Genomic DNA, 24,216 nt, shown 5'->3' on the forward strand with positions numbered 1-24,216 from the left:
GGGGGTGGGGTGGGCCTAATGTATTTAAAAAGTATTGAACATCAAATTCACATCAGCCAGTGAATACGAGTTTGTGTATACCTGAATGAAGAAACTAAGGAAATAAAGAAGAAATTAAAAAAGTAAAGGAATTAAAAGTGTTGAGTGATAAATAGACATTTGAATGTTGGGATGTACTGTGTGCTCACACACGGAGGAATTGTGAAATTAGTGTTTATATGGCTAGTTGTGAATAGTGTCTCTTTGTGCAGTACAAATGTTGGTAGTTGTAAATATTCGATATTTTTCTGTCTGCATGTACTGTACATATTAATACGTACATGATTCTGTACTTTCTTTCGGGTTGTGGGGCGGTGGGGTAGCCTAGTGGTTAAAGCGTTGGCTCGTCACGCCGAAGACCCGGGTTCGAATCCCCACATGGGTACAATGTGTGAATCCCATTTCTGGTGTCCCCCGCCGTGATGTTGCTGGAATATTTCTAAAAGCGGCGTAAAGCCAGACTCAGTCAGTCAGTCTTTCGGGTTGTAGTCAAATGGGCCGAAGGACAAAAGGGCCGAAAAAAAGTCAAATGGACCGAAATCAAAAGTCAAAAAGGCCGAAAAAAGATCAAAAAATAAAAAATTAATAAATTACATAATGAAATAGTGTTTAGTTTGTTGCTATTATTTTAAATGTACTTTGACTTATGCAGAAGTGGCCAGGAATTTAATTTCTTATGTCACTTGTTCTTCAATAGATGCTCCATCAGTTGCTTTCGATGACACTTGAAGTTCAGGAAGTGCAAGTATATTAACATTATAATGTTTAACATTATAAAAATAATAGGCGCAAATAATATACATTACACATTATAATGATTCTTAATAATTAGTAGATAATTAGCATGTACCATATTATATATACTCAACATTATGTATTCTAATAATACTTGGCACTCCTCGGCCCTTCTGTCCTTCGGCCCATTTGACTAGATCCCTAACCTGTGAGTTTCATTTTCGAAATATTAATCCGATGAATGTGCCCATTTGAAAAAACAAGTGAACATAGTTAATGGAATAAAACAAGTCTAAATATTATTAGTAGTATTTGGTGTTTTAACGGTTTCTTTTTCGTTTTAAGTGCATTGACTTTTTATGAAAACCACGAAAACCGGATCACTTGTGTCAACTTCCTGTCTCCATCCACGTTTTCTGTGTACAATTATTGAAGGTGTGTGATCGAGGATCTACGACCGCAAGGACATTCTTTCACTTAAGAAGTTAATGGTAACATTTTCACTTGCCCATTATGAATGACACTAGCACCGTGGCAGATTCCTCACTTGAGTTTTTTATGGCTAACTCTCGCAATGTGAAGTCGGTCACTGCGTGACAGTTGGCGCTTAAAACAGTCATCAAATTTTATTTTCATTTGCGACAATGTTATGAAACCTGTCCATATTAAACGTTTGAATATTCTCTAGAAAAGACAAACACGAAACAAAATAAATCTTTAGTTGCATCACATGGAAATTATCAACCAAATTCTGCCAGTGCAATGTTCGTGTCATTGTTTGATTAATTATGAACTTTTGTTGAGCATGTAATTGTAAAGTGATATGTTAGGTTTCCAACTTTCAGAAACTTTAAAATAATACGTTATGCAGCTGCTGGATATACAATTATCCAGCATTTGTCAGCTGATATACAATTATCCAGCATTGTCTGTCAATTTGGCTGTGAATTTAAATGCCAAACTATGACACCTATCTAATGTCCACATGTGTGTGTGTACATGATGTGCTGTAAACACTGCCCCAAATCATGTGAATGGAGCTGTGGTTATGGCCTTGAGTCCCATGATTGGATTCGACCAACAGGCCTTCTCAGCCAAGATCAGACATTTTGTCCACATGATCAACACTGCACCGGTCAACATGGTGTTCTATTGAATATTCTATTCTTATTACTCCACAACTGTTTTGCTCATGAAATATGTTCCAAACCAGGGGTTTATCTAAGCCTGGTCAGACCCATGTCTGTACCAGATGTCGCACTGAAGTATAGTCAAGATATCCCAATCCCTTCATAATCCTGTTCTGACCCCGTGAAGGTCCGGGTTAGAATATTGGCCTTCAGTAACCCATGCTTGTCGTAAGAGTCGGAATCGGGTGGTCAGGCTGGCTGACTTGTTTGACACATGTCATCGGTTCCCAATTGCGCAGATCGATGCTCATGCAGTTAATTGCGCAGATTGTCTGGTCTAGACTCGATTAAATACAGACCGCCGCCATATAGCTGGAAAATTGCTGAGTGCGGTGTAAAACTCAACTCACTCACTCACTCATACTCTTGTTCCAGATATTGAAGGGGCAGTGGGTTACCCTAGTAGCCAAAGGGTTACATCCCATTCTGCCTACAGTCCCAGTTTGCCTACAGTACATCCCAGTTTGCCTTCAAATATTACTGTAGGCAGAATGGGAAACAATTTTTACCTATAAAATAATAGAGCAACCCATTTACCAGTTACTGAAGTGTATGTTGTTGGGACTTAGAAAGGGTAATTAATACAATTTCACTTAAATTAAATGACATCATGATATTGGTGATAATGAATGGCAATTTAATGTTCCAAGCTGTGGTTGGTCCTTATAATCCAAGAAATATACATAGATACATATAAAATGAGTCTGCTCAGTTAATCAAATAAAAGCAACAAAACCCTTTCCACATTCATAAGAAATCTCGAGTCGATTGTAGAGTTATGACTATATCATGAGAAGATATTTGTTTCAGCAGTATTACAGCTGTGCGATGTTGTTTGTAAACAAATCGGGTCTCAACCAGACAATCCAGTGATTGTCACCATGCGATACGATGACAGAGCATGTGTTTATGAATCACTATGAAATAGTGATCATACCAGGTGTTCGCGAATATCATGCCCCACTGGTGGCACCCGTCATAAACATATATTGCTAAGTCTAGTCATGTAAACACCAAAGGCTGGAGCTGTTGGCATATTGCTCGACATGAAAGGAAAGTTGACTATTGGAAAGTTGAAATCATCCCTTTTGTCATACAGCCCCGTGGGGATGTTTTTGTCACTATTAATCTTTATACATGGATCTAAATATGAAACAGTTGAGGCGGTCTCACAAGTTGAAGAAATATATTCCATGACATTTTGTCAATTCCAATGAATGAAATGCATTCATTTTCCCTGTATTGCCTACAATTAACTTTTGGTCAAATTCATTTTAGCATGGGTAGAATAGATCAGCACATTGATCTTACTTCCTTTCACTGGACCGTATCATGTTGTTTTAACATGTAGGCAGAATGGGACTGTAGGCAGAATGGGAAGACACCAGCTAAAGTGTTTGCCAGTTACACTGAAGCTTCTGGTTTGATTCCCTACATATATACTAATATGATGATATACTATGTGTGATGCCCCTTTCTGGTGTCCCATGTTAATATTTTGTTGGAATATTGTTAAAAGAAGCATAAAAGCTTTCTCACTCACTCAGATATTGAACCAAGTGTTTCATGTAGGGAGATTGGAAGGATACATCCTGGAATGAGTGTGGGACAACCTTAATAATTAAACTATCTAGACCTAATCGCAGGCCAACATTCAGTCCCAAGTCTGCAACAAATTATAGTATTCATAAATTGATATTTGATAATTCCTTATTCACGTTGTGAAAGTTATGACCAAAGGTATGGCTTTACAAAGGTTATTTATCTTCCAATACTACCAAGATCATTAAAGAAGAGAGGCCTTGAATGTTTAGTTTTTATGTTTGTACATTAAATGCAATTATGAATTTTCTAAATTTGGAGATTAAAATTGCAATGAATGACTTACTTCTAAGATTAAGTCATGAGAGACATACTAAAATTTAACAATGATCTCATGACTATTATGCACATCTGACAACCACGTGACCTTTCAGTCGGACATATTGCCTGAGACCAAGCGCTACAGTAATGTAAACTGCTTTTTTCTCTTGTGTTTTTATGTGTAAGATTGTGTATTATGTTGCCTGGGGATGCATGGCATTATCGAACAATGGAAAGAGACACCATTTCTTCACTTTTCAAAGTGACCAAAGACAGATTTAGTAGGAGAAAAGTTTGGATTCACAGGTGTCAATAGGCTTCCTAATGACGTTTTGTGATTTCCCGTTTAGCTATGTGCAGGCTTTATAACTAACTGCTTCATGGCTATGCAATAAGGTGAGGTGAGGTGAGGTGAGGTGAAATTGGGTTTTCACGTCGTTGCTTGAGAATATTTAAACTGATATGGTCGTACATATGTGTATGTTGCTTGTACTAGCCCAGGCGTAAGCTGGTTTTATAGTGCTAGCCCACTGAGATACCATGCCGCAGTGAAGCATGAATACCCCAAGACACATTATACTGACTCGATGTCCTTGTTGTACCCATTAATGCCGCCAGGCAGGGACCAACAAGTACCATATTTTACTTTTGGTATGGCGCTTCGAACCAATGACCTTCTCTGGGCGGCCGCTCTAACCACTACACCAATGAGGCGTCGCTATGCAATAAGATGTTTGGGTGAACTGAGGTCTACATATATTTATAGGCAACAGATCAGGATGGTAAGCAGACAAAATTGATGATGTGAACCGAGGCCAGAGCTACAGATAACTTTTTGGGTCATTGAGTTATGTACTCCCTTGTCTTCATCTCAATTGGGTATCCTAATTTTCTTTTGAGTAACCAAATAAATTGTACTCACCTCACTCAAACTTAATTGGGTATTTTGCCATTAATTTTAAAAAGATAATAAAGTTTAAATGTTAGTGTTTGTTATTTATATTTGATCTGTGATATAAGAAACGATAAGAAAGACTGCAAGTTGCTAAGTTCATGTCCTGAAATCCAATCTCTCAATATACCTCAGTTATTGCTATCTATCCACCGGTACGCAAGCAAAGATTTGAAATTTGTGTAATGATCACAATTATTGAGTATTCACAAAAATTCAAGCATACTTGTACACAATAGACTTAATAGGAATTGAGTTTTCACATAAATATTTGCGTAATTTATGCAGTTAGCAGTTTATCTGTACCTCTGTGAGGCACACTATTACAATAACTAATTCTGAATATCATATTAGGGAAGGCATTTTGATCAACTGTTAATGTCATGTTGGCAGATCAGTATTAATACAGAAAGAGGTGTTGATAGAGTATCTTGATTATCAAGTATTCTTTTACTTGTTTGTAGTTTTTATTTTTGTAAATTTTACAATGCATTTAATAAAACATTTTCTCAAACCTGATATTATGAATTTCTTATTTTCATGTAAATACAGCTGTGACTAATTTTATTGCTTGATCTGTTTATGCAGGTGATTCTAGGACCTAAAAGAGAATGGCATAAGTTTGCATGATTGTATTGAATTCAATTTTACAATGCAGTTTGAAATTTTTCTACAAGAGCATTTGAATGGAATCCTAGATAAATTCCAGAAATCTGTACCATGGCTAGTCTGTTTCAGATAAATGTTATCGTGGTAATAACATGAACATGATAAATGCAGGATTTTTCTTGAATACATATTTCACGCTAATGTTCAATTTCTGGATTTTTATTTTTATGGTCGTCTGCAATATATAATATGAAGTATGTTTTTTACCTTATAGAAAACATGACTTCCTTACCAAACATATGAAAATCTGTTTATTTATTGATTATTTAACATTAGAACAATCAGATCTATCATAGTGCTATCTTGAGCGCTAACAAACTTTAGCCAATTAGAATAATTAAAGTACCTCTTCAAATGAATACTGAAAATGGATCTAAAATTATTTCAAGTTGATTTTAATGGTTACGTTTGAATTTTGGCAGAATGCACACAGGAAGTGATTAGTTTTTCAGGACATTGATGTGTACATCACTGCCTTGTTTGCATGGTTGAGTTATAAAAAGTGTGATTTTTTATGAGCAACAGATGTGTTATATGGTTAAATAACGCTGTTTGTGTGTTGAGCTTTGTGTCGGTTGGTCCTTTATAAAGACTTCGACACTCCCTGTCCTCAACTGAACGTTTAGAGATCGCCCTTTCATTAGCCCATATCAAGAAAACTGGAGTGAAATGATCCCAGACAGATGTTATTTGTTACTGTGAAGAAGATATAATGCTGGCATCTTTTTAAGAAAACCCCCTGTCAGACAGGCTGCATAATGTAATGCAAGAAACTGACATCTGGCAAGTGTGTCAGGGGAGATAACTCCTACAATCCTGTACCTTCAAACCACCAGATGGGATTGTGAGCTGTTTGTTGACTGTGGTTCTGTGATGTCAGGATATGTTAAATACAGACTTAATACTGATGAGGCAGTCCTTTGTCTGGAGTTATTGTTATCAGCTGGTGGGCCGATGGAGATTTTTAGCTCATCTGGTGTACGTTCATCGCATATGTTCTGTTCCTTAATTACGTCATGACTCCTTTTGGTTTCATTAGCTGTTGATGCAGCTCAAGAAGACCAGATATGTTTTACTGACAACAGCTTGTCTATTCTAAACCATGTTTCAGGGCTGTTTTTAACCCCTTTATCAGGAAAATAATGACACAATACTTGAACATTTTTTTCTGTTGAAGAACTTCTGAAGTGTATGATTGAAACAATGTTCACGTCTGCCTGTTGTCATTAGGTGGATTTCATGTCAGCAGACGTGAAACTTTTTCAGGATAGTAATTTCATTTTTGCCAGAAATGTTTTTGCAGGGTTATTCCTTGTCCAGTAAAAAGGTAAACATGACGAATGCTGATTAAAACATGCCACTTTTTCTGGAATAAGAGCAAAGAAGTAGCCTTTTTTTTCAAGAATAAAGAAGCTCATATCATGCCTTCCTGTTCACATAATTTCTTAGTGCTTACGATAGATTGATTGAATGATACAGTGTATGACTGTCACAAGTGTTGTAATATCATGTCTGGTTTTTGTGATGTTTCATGTGTGACAGGCCATGTGAGCCTATGTGGTCCTTGTCCTTTTCTGTTGTTTTAATTGTCACTGTTCTGTCATCATTTTCAACTTCTTCTACCTGAAATGAAGTGGTTCAAGCTTGTTTAGACATATAAACTGTAAATTCACAGTTCAATAGTTAAACTACCAGTATAATCATAATAATTTGAAACGCAGTATCCATTTTGTATCAGTTAGGTTCATTTGAAGGTGTCATTAGCAGTAATTTGATCATGGTTGTAAATAATGGTGTGTTAAACAATCTGCTAACAGATCTGCACACAATTTCATGGAAATTTATGTAAACAATATTGAATGAAATTTGGTCTGAAATCAATAATAAATTACAAACACAAGTCCAGATATATGGTTCACTTAAAATAAGCAAATATGTGTGATAACAGGATTAAATAGAAATGTGTTGTCACATGATATCCCTTGTTTAATGTTGATTGCAGGACGATGATTCGCTGTTGGGTAATTGGGACTCAGTAGTGTGTTTTCTGCACTGTTAGTACAGTCTGTTTGAGTGAGAAACGGACCGATGAATTGCAAATTTGATCATTATACAAAATTGCCACATAAATATAAACAGGACACATGTTTATCATTTACTAATACCCAACAGCTTTCTTATATTTGAAAATATTCCGGACTCCACTAAAAGAGTTGTTTAAGAAACTATCATCATTGAAAACGCAAAAGTTGTTTTCTGTCGCGACGGGGTGATATAAATATAAGAAAGCTGTTGGGTATTAGTAAATGATAAACATATGTACTATTTATATTTCTGTGGCAATTTTGTACAATTATCAAATTTGCAATTCATCGGTACGTTTCTGACTCAAACGGACTGTAATTGAGGTTGACTTGATCTGGAAACCAGATTTTTGGAGCATTTTATGTAGCGGTGTTTCCCTCCAGGATCCAAAAAGAGCTGGGAGACAGAATTTCAAAAGGGGCACCCCTATTCCAAAAAGGACATGCAGTGACAGATTTCCTCGTATTATGTTAATCATGCATATGATTCTTAAAGGCAAGGACAAAACTTTATGGATGAACAACTTCTTTATTCGGATGATGCAACGTTTTGATACAGATTCTTGTATCGTTGTCAAGCAAGTATGACAACCATGCTTGCTTGACAACGATACAAGAATCTGTATCGAAACGTCACATCACCCGAATAAGAAGTTGTTCATCCATAAAGTTTTGTCCTTATCTGATTCCCCAACTTCTAAACATGCCACTCAAAGAAGTGATTCTTAAAGGGTCAAAGAACACAGTTATTGCACTTAACTTCAACATGAAATAGAAAATTAAAACCACCAAGTGCTGATATCAATTATTGTATTAAAAGAAGGGCAGGGCACCAAATAAAAAGCGCCCTGCTAAAAATGCGTAGGGGAAGCCCTAATGTAGTAAGTATTTTGTTTATTATTGCCCTGTCTAGTGGTTAAAGCTAAAACCCAGGTGCCCCACATGGGTACAATGAGTGAATCCCATTTCTGGTGTCCCCCGCCAATTGGAATATTGTTAAAAGCGGCGTAAAACCAAACTCAGTCAGTCAGTCAGTCAGTTTCTCATTATTATCATCTGATAGTTAATGTTTACGAAGAAACAGGGTTCCACTGTAGATATCTTTTCTTTTGAGTCTATATGTCAAGATTAAAATTTCCATCCAGTTATTGGATCCTCTGACCCTAGTGAGAATTGGTTTTGAGCACCTACTGGTGGTCATAAGAGGTGAGTGATTCATATTGAAATTCTTCAAAGGCATTTTGGAAGTTGTTGTAGTAATACAAAACAAATCTTATGGATATCTGCCCTCTCAGAACACATTGTCAAAAATCCAAATCACTCCATCAACTGGCAACACACTGAAATCCTGGCTTCTCTTAGTGCTAACATCAGTTAATGTATGGCACTTACGACTATCGTCGAGCACTAAAAGAGCTTCTTGAATCAACATCAGTAATTGGCGCAAAAGAAAATTCTTGAGTCAATCAACATAAGAAGATTAGTACCCGAGATCAACAGGGATCAAGGGGTTTACCCCCTAGCCTGGGTGCATCACCAAGAAATCATAGACTCTCAAACCACTCTGCTGTGTAAACATACTCTTGTACTTATTGTAAAAACATACCCTATCATTGTATTCTTCTCTTTCATCTCACTGCATTGTTTGTACATACTTAATTATATCTCCTTCCCCCCTTGCGCTTGTATATACTTATTTACATATCTGGCTTAATGTACATCAATATATATATACTGTATTGTTCACTATGATCATTATCCACCTGATGAAGGGGCAAGAACCAGCCCAGAAACGTTGTGTAAAATAAGTCAAGAAGTTGTTATCCATAAGATTTGTCTTGTATGATTCATATTGGTGGTGTGGTTCATCTTTCATGGGGGCGGTGGGGTAGGCTAGTGGTTAAAGCGTTGGCTCATCACACCGAAGACCCGGGTTCGAATCCCCACATGGGTACATTGTGTGAAGCCCATTTCTGGTGTCCCCCGCCGTGATGTTGCTGGAATATTGCTAAAAGCGGCGTAAAACCAAACTCAGTCAGTCAGTCAGTCATGTTTCATATGGACTGGTCGGGTAGCCTAATGTTTATAGTAGTCGCTCGCCACACCGATGGCCCGTGTTCGATTCCCCACATGGGTACAATGTGTGAAGCAGTTTCTGGTGTACCCTGCTGTGATATTGTTGGAATATTGCATAAGGCAGCGTAAATCCATACTCACTCATGTTGCATGTTATGTCCTGTGGTGCTGATCTTTGTTCATGTCACTGGATTGTCTGGTTGAGATTTGATTATTTACACCCTACTGTGAGTGTGACAAGGACGTAAAATATTGCCGACTGTGCACTTTGCAACATTCCCCCTTGTTCTTTTAGTTACTGGGGAGCATGGACAGTTCAGTTGTCTCAGGTGTCGCAGTTCTCAGTGCAGAGTTGCTTCCTTGGGCATGTCAGATACCATTGATTGTGAGTCCAAGTACTTTTTCGCAATGACTTTGTAACTAGGTTTGTCAACATCATACCTGTACAGGTTGGTTTCACCAAAGAGATACATGTCCGAGACTTTTTTCACTTTGGGATTTCATGTCACATTAGGTGGGTACACCATGACTGATATACTGTTTAAAGCAACATTGAAACAAACTCGCTAGTCAGTGAATCATTCAGTTTTTTGTGCCAGAAGTCTACGATCGTGGTTAAGATTCCAGATTTGTCTTGATGACATGACTTGGTACGTCAGCGCCATACTGCTGGGGCGATGGAGTAGCCTAGTGGTTAAAGTGTTCGCTCGTCACGCCAAAGATCTGGGTTCAATTCCTAGGACTGCGCAATATAACCGGTTTACCGGTATTTACCGGTTCAGATGTGAAAACGATATGTATTGCGATATGCTGATCGAAAACCGGTATTTTGACTTGCATTCGGAAAACTTCGTAACACTCGGAAATCTTCGGATATTTCCTTGTTTCGTTTGTGCCAAATATTATTCACATTTATATTTCATCATGATTAAAAGTTGTTATTAAAGCTTAATCAAGCATAGTGATTTTGTTGATTTTTTCCTCTTTAAATCAAGCATTAACTCGATTATAAGTAGTTTTTGTTTAGAAATTCTTCATGCAATATATTGCAATACATATCGCAATACATGCTTTCGCATCGCAATATATCGCAATATGAAAATTCTCTGCAATACCCACCCTTATCAATTCCCCACATGGGTACTTGTGAAGCCCATTTGTGGTGTCCCCCATTGGGATTTTCCTGGAATATTGCAAAATGCTAAAAAAGCCAAAAGTGTAAAACTAAAATCACTCACTCACCGTACTGCTGTGTGTGGTTTGCACCATAGTGGTAGAAGTCAGTGCCTCACTTTGCCCACCCCTGTAATATGTTTATACATGATGAAGTAAGAGATAATTTCAAGGCCTTGTCAAGTCCAAATCACTCACCGTACTGCTGTGTGTGGTTTGCACCATAGTGGTAGAAGTCAGTGCCTCACTTTGCCCACCCCTGTAATATGTTTATACATGATGAAGTAAGAGATAATTTCAAGGCCTTGTCAAGTCCAAATCACTCACCGTACTGCTGTGTGTGGTTTTGCACCATAGTGGTAGAAGTCAGTGCCTCACTTTGCCCACCCCTGTAATATGTTTATACATGATGAAGTAAGATAGTTTCAAGGCCTTGTCAAGTCCAACTCACTCATATATTACCATGATTACCTCACAAACTCATAGTCTAAGGGACCTTTGACCTTCTAAAACTTTCAATAATTTAAATTCTGTTCCACATGTTGTAGTTTTTCCATCTGGTGTTGACATTCATCATAATGATGATGTGCATTAGTGAAATTGGTTGTCAAAAATGGTTAAATTCATCTGGCTTTGATGTAGATATTTTTCATATTTTTCCTTTTAATTTTTTGTTTATTCTTTGATCTTGTGATGTTTCTGATGATGTTGGGTACCAGAACACTTTTGAAAATTGGGATGAAATTAACATTGATCTGAGTTCAATTCATGCTGGTGGTTTTTTTTAAATATAGTTTTCAATAGGTTCATAATGATAAACTCAACACTAACTTCTCTACACACTGTAGAAACTCTGCCGTCTTGACAATATATAAAATGGAATCATGATTTGTTTCTCCAGAGGTGAATTAATGTAGTTATCATAAGTCTTGTTACAAGATTTGGTATTTGTAACATTAGATAGGATAAACCTTTGTCTATATTACCATATTATTATGAACAACATTCATGTATTGTAAGTTACACCACTACCAAGTTCAAAATTCTCCACCAACCTATTGCTGATGACTTGGGTGGTAAAATTTCAAGTCATTTATTTCACAAGTGTTGAATAACGGATTCCATAGAATGCTAAGATATAGCAATAGCTGAAGGATTCATATGCTGGGCATCTTTCAGAACCAGTCCAATACCATTCCTTCTCAGCCAGAGAACCAATGGCTGTTTCAGCCATACTTTTAGGTAATGAGATTCTGAAATCAGTTTAATTAAGCTCATTTTACAATGTAGCCATTAAAGGTTTCTTTATTATAAAATACATTTAAGGCTACAAGAAATTCTATTTTTTTCAATTCAAGATTTTTATAACACAGTTACCAGCACCCTACCAACTAATTTTTAGCCACATTTTTCTGTACTTGGGCTTAATTTCAAATCGTCAATGAAACAAGACAACCACAGAAACAAACAGAAGTGTGAATATGTTATTTAAGGAAAGTGCTCAGATAATGATTTGAACCTTAGGAGTATGTATGCCTGAAATTACCTGAAGAGGAGTACAGGGGTAGCATTCAGTCTTTGTTGGAGTCTCAATATTTATTGTATTATCTTTGGTCTGAGAGTACAATGATAGATATGGATATCTTTGACGGTTACTAGGTTACATTTCTTTACTGTATTACTTGTTGTCTTTATGTAACAGTAAGTCGCTGGATCTACTCTTTACTGTCAAACAAAGACTACCGGTAATTGTATAGCAGTAATTTGAAAAGGTCTGTCAACTGTTCATTAAGCACAGCATGTAGTAAGTAAACCTCCACTTTTCCAGATTTTAATTTAAGAAAATCGACTTTATATCTTATTTGTTCTTTTATTCTTTGAATGGAGTTTCAGCATTTCAGAGTATCAACAATTCACAATATTTGTGACTATTGAACAGTAAATAGATAATATTACAATTAGTCAGTAACTGATTGCATGTAACACCATCTGTTTACTGGTACAGCTTTTATTAATCAAACAATTAAACTCGTGTGATGTTTGTTGGCCATTATTTAATCTAACACCATGCGATTGTAATTTTTGGGGGCGTGGTGGGCGAGCTGGCTAAGGTGCCAGGCTAGTGATCCAGCGATCATGAGATGCTCGGATCGAGTCCACCTGTGACCAGGTGTAAAAACCTGGGAGTCAACTTTGTGTGCAGACTCTTTCAGTGTTGTCACAACCCCTTAGTGTACAGTACACAACACTGTGCACTTAAAAGAACCCACGAATCCGTTGGTATATGACCAGATGGTGGCCACAGGAATACATGCAAACACCTAGTTGCGGGTACAGCAACGTGCAGTAAACTTGGACAAAGTACTGTGAATATGTGTCCCAGTCCACCCAGCATTGAATTGGTACCTGTAAGGATGGGAAAGCCGCAATAACTCGGTGCGCCTTGTGGCAGTAATAGTTGTATGATCCTCAGGGAGCTGAGATTGATAATACGATGTGTCGTTGAGATTGACATCCAATGATCGAGGGAACATACCCGCGCCTTGAGCATGCACTAGTGGCATACAAGAATTTAATATTATTTATAGTCAAGTACATGATATGCTATTTATTTTGAATTTTATTTTATCTTCATATCTTTAAGCCCTTATATGGGGGACCGGTATTGAAAGTACATGTAAACTCTATTTGTCTGGAAGAAAGTGCACCCTGGCAGTCTCACAGTGAAGGAAAGATAATGATAATTAATTGCAGACTACACTGACTGAGTTTGGTTTTACGCCGCTTTTAGCAATATTCCAGCAACATCACGGCGGGGGACACCAGAAATGGGCTTCACACATTGTACCCATGTGAATTGCAGACTACAATCTATACGGAATGGCCAAGAAGGTAAAAAACAAAAGCATTGACCTACTTGAAGCAGAGAAACAGCCAATGAAATGTTTTTAAAAAAAGTATTTTGTAATGATTGTATTGATCTTTATACCTCATCTTTCTTGTTATCAGTTGACATTAATCAATAGTTTTGACATCTTCTCTTATGCTTTGGAGAAGTAGCACAAACCATTTGTCTCGTCAGCGCTGTACCTACTAATAGTGATGCTACACTGGATCTCCCTGTCAGCATCATGTGATGGAAGAAGGTGGCCCAGTTGTCTAAGGCACTGCATGTTTGCTATGAAGAGTAGCATGTCTTAGTCACATCAGGATCCTGTGCTTCATTGTTCAAATCCCAGATTTGTGCTGATTACGGTTCTTTTTTCATCAACATGATAAATGTGCTCTTGGTTGTCACAGGGGCATAAATTGCCCAGTCTAAGGTGCTACGATTCCGTGTGTAGAGTTGCCCCCCTTGGGCACACCAGGAACCTATGAATCTGTGTTCAAATCCTGATTTGACTTGATGTTGTTTCTAGAATCGTCGGCACCATCTTTGTGGGTTTCTGCATGAGACAAGTTGCACGTTTGGCTTTTCTCCAGTCTAAAGCTGGCATGTCATAATACAAGTGGAATAATGACCCAAGAGGTTTCAAACCAAACCGCTTGCTCACTCACTCACTCACTCACTCTCATGAACTCACTCACTCACTCACTCACTCACTCACTCACTCACTCACTGAACTCATGAACTCATGAATCAGGGCCTTCAAGTTGACATGATATGATACCATAATATACCAGTAGTGGTGTTATGGTTGACCCAAATCCTTCACTAACATATCTACTTATCCGACCTTGGTCACCAGTTTCATGTCCGTCTGTGAGTTCAGCCTCAGTTTGGTGTATCCTGCTCTCATGTTGCTGCAATACTGTGTCGAATGTGACATACAAACATTATCAACTCACTCTGCACTGTTTGTGATGCTGTGTTAAACACAATATTCGCTTACTCCGTCAATCCAACATCAATCAAATTATCTACAACATTGTTAACACGCAACTAAGTGTGAAAATTTCAATTTTCATGAAGAAGTCTTGTGCACATTTTATGAGAATCAGTATTAAAGATTATTATCGAAGCCAATCAGTGTCAAGATCTCACCTAATTTTTTTAGGAAATCGCAGCCTTGTCAGCTGTACATTGCGACCTGTGATGCACTGATGATGCAGAGACAAGGATGCATGGCCTACCACACCGTCGTTAAGTCATTGGGTTATAAATACTCTCATCGTCACAATGGATCCTCAGTGACTTAATCACATTTCTTTAGGTAATAGTGTGATATGATTACTCACAATATGTTCTTCCCAGGTTAGGGGCGGTGGGGTAGCCTAGTGGTTAAAGCATTGGCTCGTCACGCCGAAGACCCGGGTTCGATTCCCCACATGGGCACAATGTGTTAAGCCCATTTCTGGTGTCCCCAGCCGTGATATTGCTGGAATATTGCTAAAAGCGGCGTAAAACCAAACTCAGTCAGTCAGTCAGTCTTCCCAGGTTAGAATTTCAGATGAGATAATGTCAAATGATATTTTCTTATACTCAGTTTCATAATCGTGATGATATTTATTCTGGTTGACTGAAGACACAATATCCTTCAGAGATTTTCTATCGTTTATCATGCTTTCTTTTAGCTATTGTATTGGTAGGTTTGTGTTTGGATTTTGTTGCAGTATTCTATTCTTAAGAAATAGATGGGAAGAAAATGTTTGAATCAGTTTTCTTGATAAGTTTTCCAGGGCTCCAGATAATTTTTCAACATCAGGAGTACGTACTCCTTTTTTTTCAATTTAGGAGTACTGGCAAAACTTAAGAGTACATTTTGAGTACTGAATGGAATTTAATGGCGTATCAGTAATCCTGTGTTTCGTTTCATATATGCACCACAACATTGCTACTCTTGTGTAAACAGGTCAATAAACAATAAAACAACACTCTTTCAGATAAATACGTCTGTAAATGATTCCAGGACCGTACAGCATTGCTGTGGTGTGTATGTGCTACGTTTTCTAAATTATTTTCTACCGTATATTTTTTATCCGTACATACGCTGATACGGCCCTTATCTGGAGCCTTGGTTTTCACCATGAGTAGCTGCAAAATAATTATGCGATGTTGAGAACTAATCATACACTCACTCTGTATAAATTTGTGGGCAAAGTTTGGGTCATTTTCTGACAAAGTAAATTTGTAGTGAAATCTCAAATCAGTGTGGTCAATATCAGAATCTGTTTTAGGTGTATCTTCTATTATCTAATCATGTTGTTATAGTCAGGGGTTGGAAAGTTAGGTTTTTACCTGAACTTAGACAATTAGGGGTCTGATATCAAGGGTCACATGCAATATGAGGGTCCTGTAAAGAAGGCTGGTGGGGTAGCCTAGTGGTTAAAGTGTTCGCTCATCACGCTGAAGGCCAGGGTTCGATTCCCATCATGGGTGCAATTTGTGAAGCCCATTTTTGGTGTCCCTTGCCATGATATTGCTGGAATATTGCTAAAAGCAGCATAAAATCTAACTCACTCACTCACTTCTGTAAAGTAATGAAATGGTGTAGTGTTGTGAAATGTATGATTTATTAATTACTTTCATTACCTCATATTGCTTGTCAAGAATTGGGTAGACAGAATACTATTATGGGTGCCTTGGGACGTAATGTGTGGAGTTTTCTGGCTCAATTCTATACATTTGTGCTTACTGGATTCACATTTCTGCGTTGCGTAAAAGCCAGTGATTTCACTATGAATATGTCAGCGTCACTGGAACTGAGATCATAGATCAAACTGAGATAGATTGAAAAATGTTTTATTGCAAATGTTTCACTGACTGATTAAATAGCAGCCCAGGCAGTCTCTGCTATACAGTTTGCTCATATTGGAATAAAATCATCTCTACTCACATGTGGAGAAATGCTTTAAGGTAATTAAGCCAGCATTTGAAAACATTCCAAACACATGTTCAAATGTCAGTGTAATTATGCAAGGAGAGACAATATATGAAGTCTGTGACATTTCTCGTCAGTTTCACAAATACTCCTTCCCAGTTTTTGCACGAGATGTGACGTCCAATTTCTCACAGCGATGAGCCCGTGAATGATGAGCTGTTTTGGAAATAGTCTTGAAATGTCACTTGGCTGCAGAAAAACCGAAGTACTGTTAGTTTTGAAAATACAATCGGTACTAATAGAGAATGTATTTTTATCGTTGCATGCTGAATTTTTCAACGCCCATCTTGTTTTGAGTTAGGAATGATAACCATTATTGGACTTGTAAAATATAACATTCAAAAGAAGAATGACTTATCTGTTCATATGATGCAGCTAATCAGCTCATGGCAAGACTATTGTAATGTGAAAGAATCCATGAAGGATTGGATACTTATGAACATGACAAATGTCGGCATCCTGCTGTGTTAGTCTTTGCCAGTATATAGCTCCATCTGATTCCTTCACTGATGAAAGCCTGTTAGAATCAGTCAGAACATAGCAGTAGAATAAATAAATTATGACCATAAGAAAGTTTTGTTTTTGCACCCATTACCAGAGATGCCAACCTCTAAGATTTTATCGTAGTCACTACAAATTTTACTACGCCCATACCATTGCACTAGAAGTTCTACGAAATTTGAAGAAAATTCATTAGAATTCAGATATATAGAAAAAAACATGTTTTCGTCGATGAAATACATTTTTGCCAAAAAGAAGAAATGTAATGCTGATAATTTGGAAATCTGCTGTTGGAGGTATGTGAAATTAAAGCTACACTCTTGATTAGTGTCATATTATCTTTCTCAGAATCCATCATGATTTTAAGAATTTAGTTTACTACTAATTTTATGGTCAAACTTCTAATTTTGATCCTTGAAACTACTATTTGCAACACTTTGGGGTCGGCATCTCTGCATTACTGTATCCTTGATGTCCTGAATTACCTTGTTCAGTGCTGGGCAACTGTTAATGAGTGAGTGAGTTTAGTTTTATGCCACTTGTTTTTTGCAATATTTGACAACATGGGGGGGGGGGGAGCACCTGTAAGTGAAGTGATTGTTATTGTACCTACATGTTATGGTGATCGTGACTTGAGAAGCTCTTGTGAACTTTATCCAAGAAGTGTAGTTCAGTTAGATAAAGTGAACCACTAATCCACTGAACCTCCAATCCTCTGAACCACCATTCAAATAATCCTCTGGACCACTAATTCATTGAACCACTATTCAACTGAACCACCAATCCACTAATCACTGAATCACTAGTCCACTAAACCACTAATCACTAGTCCACTAAACCACTCATCCACTAATCACTAGTCCACTAAACCACTGATCACTGAATCACTAGTCCACTAAACCACTCATCCACTGAACATGTGATTCATCCCCCAAACATTGATGCTTTGTGGAACAGTGGAAAACAATGCTTCACAGTTTTGGAATTTTTTTATAATATTCAAATAATTTATGTATTTTTACATTGAGGATTTTTTTTATGTACCCGAGGAAATGAATAGTAGGAAACTTAACCATGTTTAGGAGACTTGAGTCTTAATAAATACCTGTCACCCTTATATATGTGTGTATCTGTTTGTGTTGAGATGTGACCTACCAATATGAAACTAATATCCTGGGCCTAGATTTTCAAAGCTCTCTTAGCGCTACGAAAGTCGTAAGTGCCATACATTAACATTAACTTACGACTACCTTAGCGATAAGAGAGCTTCGAAAATCTAGGCCCTGGCACAGAGTGTAACGATTAACCACACTGAATTACAGGGATATTCTCAGACAGTATTATGCGCAAAAACCTGTATCATTCGTTAGACATGTGTTCAGCCCATATAGATTTATATTTTAATACCATATCATTTTACTCAAAAATGTGCCCTACCTTCATTTTCTAAACAATTTTGTAAATAATGTATTCTATTTATACACTGTGCAGTGTACATAGTTTAAAAGATTTAAATTCTCTTCTTGTGTTTATGTAACTGGCACTAATTTTTTTATCTGAAATAAGTATTGATTGAAATGTGACTCTGTTATTTTCCAAATATGAAACCAGGTATTCAGCATGAGCAAGCTGACTGAAGTGTTTTTAATTGTGTTTTAAATGTAGTGAATTAAGTATTGCACTATGTGTTGTATCAAGAATGAAGTATCACAATATGTATTATAATCTGGCTTGGTCAGATGGTGACATCCTCACTGAAATGTATCCAATAATTCACATAAAGATTGTATTGTATGTGCAACCAGATTTGGTGCCATTTAGTGCTGAATTTCAGATCAGCCTTTGTATTGTTTTTTGTGCCCAGCATGACTAGATCATAACTAAACAAGCACCTGTCACAAGGTAGCAGCTGATACTTGATTGACAGGTGTGGGTAGCATTAGATACATCCATATCATGTCACACAAAGTGTTGTCAATGTCTGAAGTTGGAAGTTGCAGGAAGCTGATCCTTGTTTTTGATTATCTATGATCAATGCAAGCTGGGAATTATGGGTAATTTGTAACAATGTCTGTTGGCCCCAAGGCAGTGCAATTGCGTTGAATGAACAGTTTGGTTTCCAAGTTTCTATTGACACGCTATATCTGTGCTGATTTGTAATTAGCAGCAAACTAGGGCCAATATAGTTAGTCCTACTCTTCGTTCCCAGACAATACACTTACACAGGAGAATCATTGGCTCCACTTATACAGTGTCACTGTAGAGGGTGTTGAAGGGGCAAGGTGGATAAGGGGCAGAGTTTACACATATAGACACAGGCAGGCAGGCACTCATACAGACACTGGCACACATACAGACACAGGCAGTCAGGCACTCATACAGACACTGGCACACATACAGACACAGACAGGCACTCATACAGACACTGGCACACATACAGACACAGGCAGGCAGGCAGGCACTCATACAAACACTGGCACACATACAGACACAGGCAGGCGGGCACACATACAGACACAGGCAGGCAGGCACTCATACAAACACTGGCACACATACAGACACAGGCAGGCGGGCACACATACAGACACAGGCAGGCACACATACAGACACTGATGCAGACATAGGCAGGCACACATACAGACACAGGAAGGCACACATACAGACACAGGCAGACAGGCACACATACAGACACAGGCAGGCAGGCACACATACAGACACAGGCAGGCAGGCACACATACAGACAGGAAGGCACACACAGACACATACAGACACAGGCAGGCGGGCACACATACAGACACAGGAAGGCACACACAGACACTGATGCAGACACAGGCAGGCACTGATACAGACACAGGCAGGCAGGCACACAGACACACAGGCAGGCACACATACAGACACAGGCAGGCAGGCACACATACAGACACAGGCAGGCAGGCACACATACAGACACAGGCAGGCAGGCACACATACAGACACAGGCAGGCAGGCACACATAGAGTCACACTGGCACACATACAGACACAGGCAGACACACATACAGACACACATACAGACACAGGCAGGCACACATACAGACACAGGCAGGCACACATACAGACACAGGCAGGCACGCATACAGACACAGGCAGGCAGGCATACAGACACAGGCAGGCACACACACATACAGACACAGGCAGGCAGGCACACATACAGACACAGGCAGGCACACATACAGACACAGGCAGGCAGGCATACAGACACAGGCAGGCACACATACAGACACAGGCAGGCACACATACAGACACAGGCAGGCAGGCATACAGACACAGGCAGGCAGGCATACAGACACTGATACAGACACATACAGAGATAGATACACATACAGACATAGACATGCCTACAGACACACAGACACAAACACAGACACAGATACACACACACCTTGGGTCAAATATGAGTTCAGATCGGCATGAAAGATTATGAATGTTGGCACAATTTGAACTAATGAAAGTACGTTTCTACCATACTATTCATCTAATATATCTATTTGTTACAGCCTGTGCTTTCAAACAGTCCACATCAAGTTATTTCAGCCTCTAAGGCATGGCATATACTTCCTCTCTTACATGCTGTTGGTAGAATGGTCAGACACATTGTATTGTCCTGGCAGGTGATGGTATACTTCCTCTCTGACATGCTGTTGGTAGAATGGTCAGACACATTGTATTGTCCTGGCAGGTGATGGTATACTTCCTCTCTTGCATGCTGTTGGTAGAATGGTCAGACACATTGTATTGTCCTGGCAGGTGATGGTATACTTCCTCTCTTGCATGCTGTTGGTAGAATGGTCAGACACATTGTATTGTCCTGGCAGGTGATGGTATACCCCGCTTTCACCAAGTATTGTCACTGTTTGATGGTGATTCATAAACTGGGTAGGCATATTGTCACTGAGATGGTGCTCTTGCTTCATTCCTAAACACATATTGTACCAGCCTGACTCAGATGTTACTTATTTTGAATTGAAGGATCAGAGATGAATCTGTGATTCCAAAAGCAGTTTGCAGAAAAAGATTATTATTTATTATGAGATTGGCCAGTGAAAACAAGTCATCTGTGCAGAGCTATAACATAGGTTACAAAACAGAAGTTGGGAACATTGTTCTTCCAAATAGGAACATTTACTGACATTTTCTGTTGACTTTGTGTTACATATAGTCCAGTGAGAAAGTCTAAATTAACCCCTTATTAGGTTACATGAAGTTAAATTCAGTGATTTCTCATGTTGTATATATACAGTTGAAGACTGTATGTTTTGAAAGATGATTACAAAATCAACTTTCTGATTGAGTTCCACTGAAACAATGTAACATGATTGGGGTTCAATCTTCCTATCTAATCCCATAATTTCTTAATCAGACAGCAAGAGAGAAAGGGAAAAGATACCCCTCATTATTGGGTAAATGGTTTCATGTTTGGAAACAGAGCCAAGGGTATAAGCAAGTTAATTCCAGTTATCCTGGAAAGTGGCATGTTTGGAGATAGAGTTGCAGACAGAAAGATCGAGTTACACTAAATGAGCGCTGTGGATAGAGCATAATGGAGGATAGCAGGGATGTTAATTAGAGTACTGTTGATTGATTGTTTTTACTCCATTAATTTAATTAATTCTTATGATTTATAGAAACATTAGCATTATTGTTTGGTTTCATGCAAGAATTCATCTTGTATTTCTGAGGTATGATTGGTGTAATTCCAGCTGATGGAAGACGGAGGACAATAAACATGTTGTACATGAGCTGATGCCCGATTATAGTCAGGAGGAAGGGGCTAGAAATAGCATGTAATTATGCCAGTGAATTTAGTTTGTTTTTGATTACTGCAATGGCCATTCTGCTCAAAGGCCCTGATGGACAGTCTTGTGACTGAACATGTCACTTGCAGCTCATGGAGGGTCATTTGTTCCTTATGTGTAGTTGTTGTTGGACAATCTTGTAATCAGCCCTTGTTGATAGTCATTTGGCTTGTAGCCCTGGTGCAGTCATGTAACCTGTAGCCTTTGTTGATGGTCATGTGACCTGTAGCCCTTGTTGGTGGTCATGTGACCTGTAGCCCTGGTGCAGTCATGTAACCTGTAGTCATTGTTGATGGTCATGTAACCTGTAGCCCTTGTTAATGGTCATGTAACCTGTAGCCCTTGTTCATGGTCATGTAACCTGTATCCTTTGTTGATGGTCATGTAACCTGTAGCCTTTGTTGATGGTCATGTAACCTGTAGTCATTGTTGATGGTCATGTAACCTGTAGCCCTTGTTGATGGTCATGTAACCTGTAGCCCTGGTGGGGTTATGTAACCTGTAGCCTTTGTTGATTGTCAGGTAACCTGTAGCCTTTGTTGATGGTCATGTAACTTGTAGCCCTGGTGCAGTCATGTAACCTGTAGCCCTTGTTGATGGTCATGTGACCTGTAGCCCTTGTTGATGGTCATGTAACCTGTAGCCCTTGTTGATGGTCATGTAGCCTGTAGCCCTTGTTGATGGTCATGTAACCTGTAGCCCTGGTGGAGTCATGTAACCTGTAGCCTTTGTTGATGGTCATGTAACCTGTAGCCCTTGTTGATGGTCATGTAACCTGTAGCCCTTGTTGATGGTCATGTAACCTGTAGCCCTTGTTGATGGTCATGTAGGCAGTCATGTAGGCGGTCATGTAGGCAGTCATGTAGGCGGTCATGTAGGCAGTCATGTAGGCAGTCATGCAGCCTGTGCCTTTGATGATGGTCATGTTGATGGTCATGAAGGCAGTCATGTAGGCTGTCATGTAGGGGGTCATGTAGGCAGTCATGTAGGCAGTCATGTAGGCTGTCATGTAGACTGTCATGTAGGCAGTCATGCAGCCTGTGCCTTTGATGATGGTCATGTTGATGGTCATGTAGGCAGTCATGTAGGCTGTCATGTAGGCAGTCATGTAGGCTCTCATGTAGGCAGTCATGTAGGCAGTCATGCAGCCTTTGCCTTTGATGATGGTCATGTTGATGGTCATGTAGGCAGTCATGTAGGCTGTCATGTAGGCAGTCATGTAGGCTCTCATGTAGGCAGTCATGTAGGCAGTCATGCAGCCTGTGCCTTTGATGATGGTCATGTTGATGGTCATGTAGGCAGTCATGTAGGCTGTCATGTAGGCAGTCATGTAGGCTCTCATGTAGGCAGTCATGTAGGCAGTCATGTAGCTCATGTGATGATGGTCATGTTGATGGTCATGTAGGCAGTCATGTGCCTTTGATGATGGTCATGTTGATGGTCATGTAGGCAGTCATGTAGGCTGTCATGTAGGCAGTCATGTAGGCAGTCATGTAGGCAGTCATGCAGCCTGAGCCTTTGATGATGGTCATGTTGATAGTCAGGTAGACAGTCATGCAACCAGTAGCCCATGTTTGAAAATTCATGTATTGTACAGCTCCTGACACTGACCATGCTTCTGCAACTAAACGCTGTACATTCATACCATTGTGTTACGTTTTATCCTAGGTTGTTACTTAGCTCCCAGAGTTTCTTCTTGTATACTAAAAGCAACATTTCACAAGCCAACACTGTTTCCTAAGCAACCAACATAAAACATGTAACCGAATCACCACAATCATTGCATGATATTGATAAGACATTGTTACCCAGTCAAATTATCAAAGCTTGTTCTGTTTTTCTTATCTGTTATAAACATTTTAATATCTTAACAAAGATACTGAATGTATCCAGCAGGATACTTTTCATGCACACTATATTTATTTTAAGACAAGTCAATGTAACTGATGGTTTTCAGAAGGAAAGATTTGAGTAAGCCAGTTTGTTCCATTATGTACAACTACAATGTGGTATTAAACATGGCCATTGTATTTCTGAGTTAGTGAGGTGAGGTGAAATTGGGTTTAACGTCGTGCTTGAGAATATTTCGCTCATATGACGACGTGCATGCGTGTGTATGTGTATGTGCGGCTGCTTGTACTAGCCCAGACTTAAGCTGGTTTTATAGTGCTAGCCCACTGAGATACCATGCCACAGTGAAGCATGAATACCCCACTCA

At 38.8% G+C, this 24,216-nt stretch overlaps 1 protein-coding gene across 2 annotated transcripts in view; it reads left to right on the forward strand.

Annotated features, from left to right (window-relative positions):
• The first annotated feature begins 1,161 nt into the window (after positions 1-1,161).
• LOC124254264 (TOX high mobility group box family member 3-like) overlaps positions 1,162-24,216 on the forward strand; it is a 145,437-nt gene continuing 122,382 nt past the window's right edge. Inside the window, exon 1 of one of the 2 annotated variants that reach the window (XM_046688178.1) lies at positions 1,162-1,265. The gene's annotated coding sequence lies outside the window, so the exon portion shown is untranslated. The remainder of the gene's footprint in view (positions 1,266-24,216) is intronic. The other variant, XM_046688179.1, reaches the window with a different exon arrangement.

This window comes from Haliotis rubra, unplaced genomic scaffold (assembly GCF_003918875.1).
Source record: "Haliotis rubra isolate DU_JTF1 unplaced genomic scaffold, ASM391887v1 Scf57, whole genome shotgun sequence".
In the NCBI taxonomy this organism is placed as follows: domain Eukaryota; kingdom Metazoa; phylum Mollusca; class Gastropoda; order Lepetellida; family Haliotidae; genus Haliotis; species Haliotis rubra.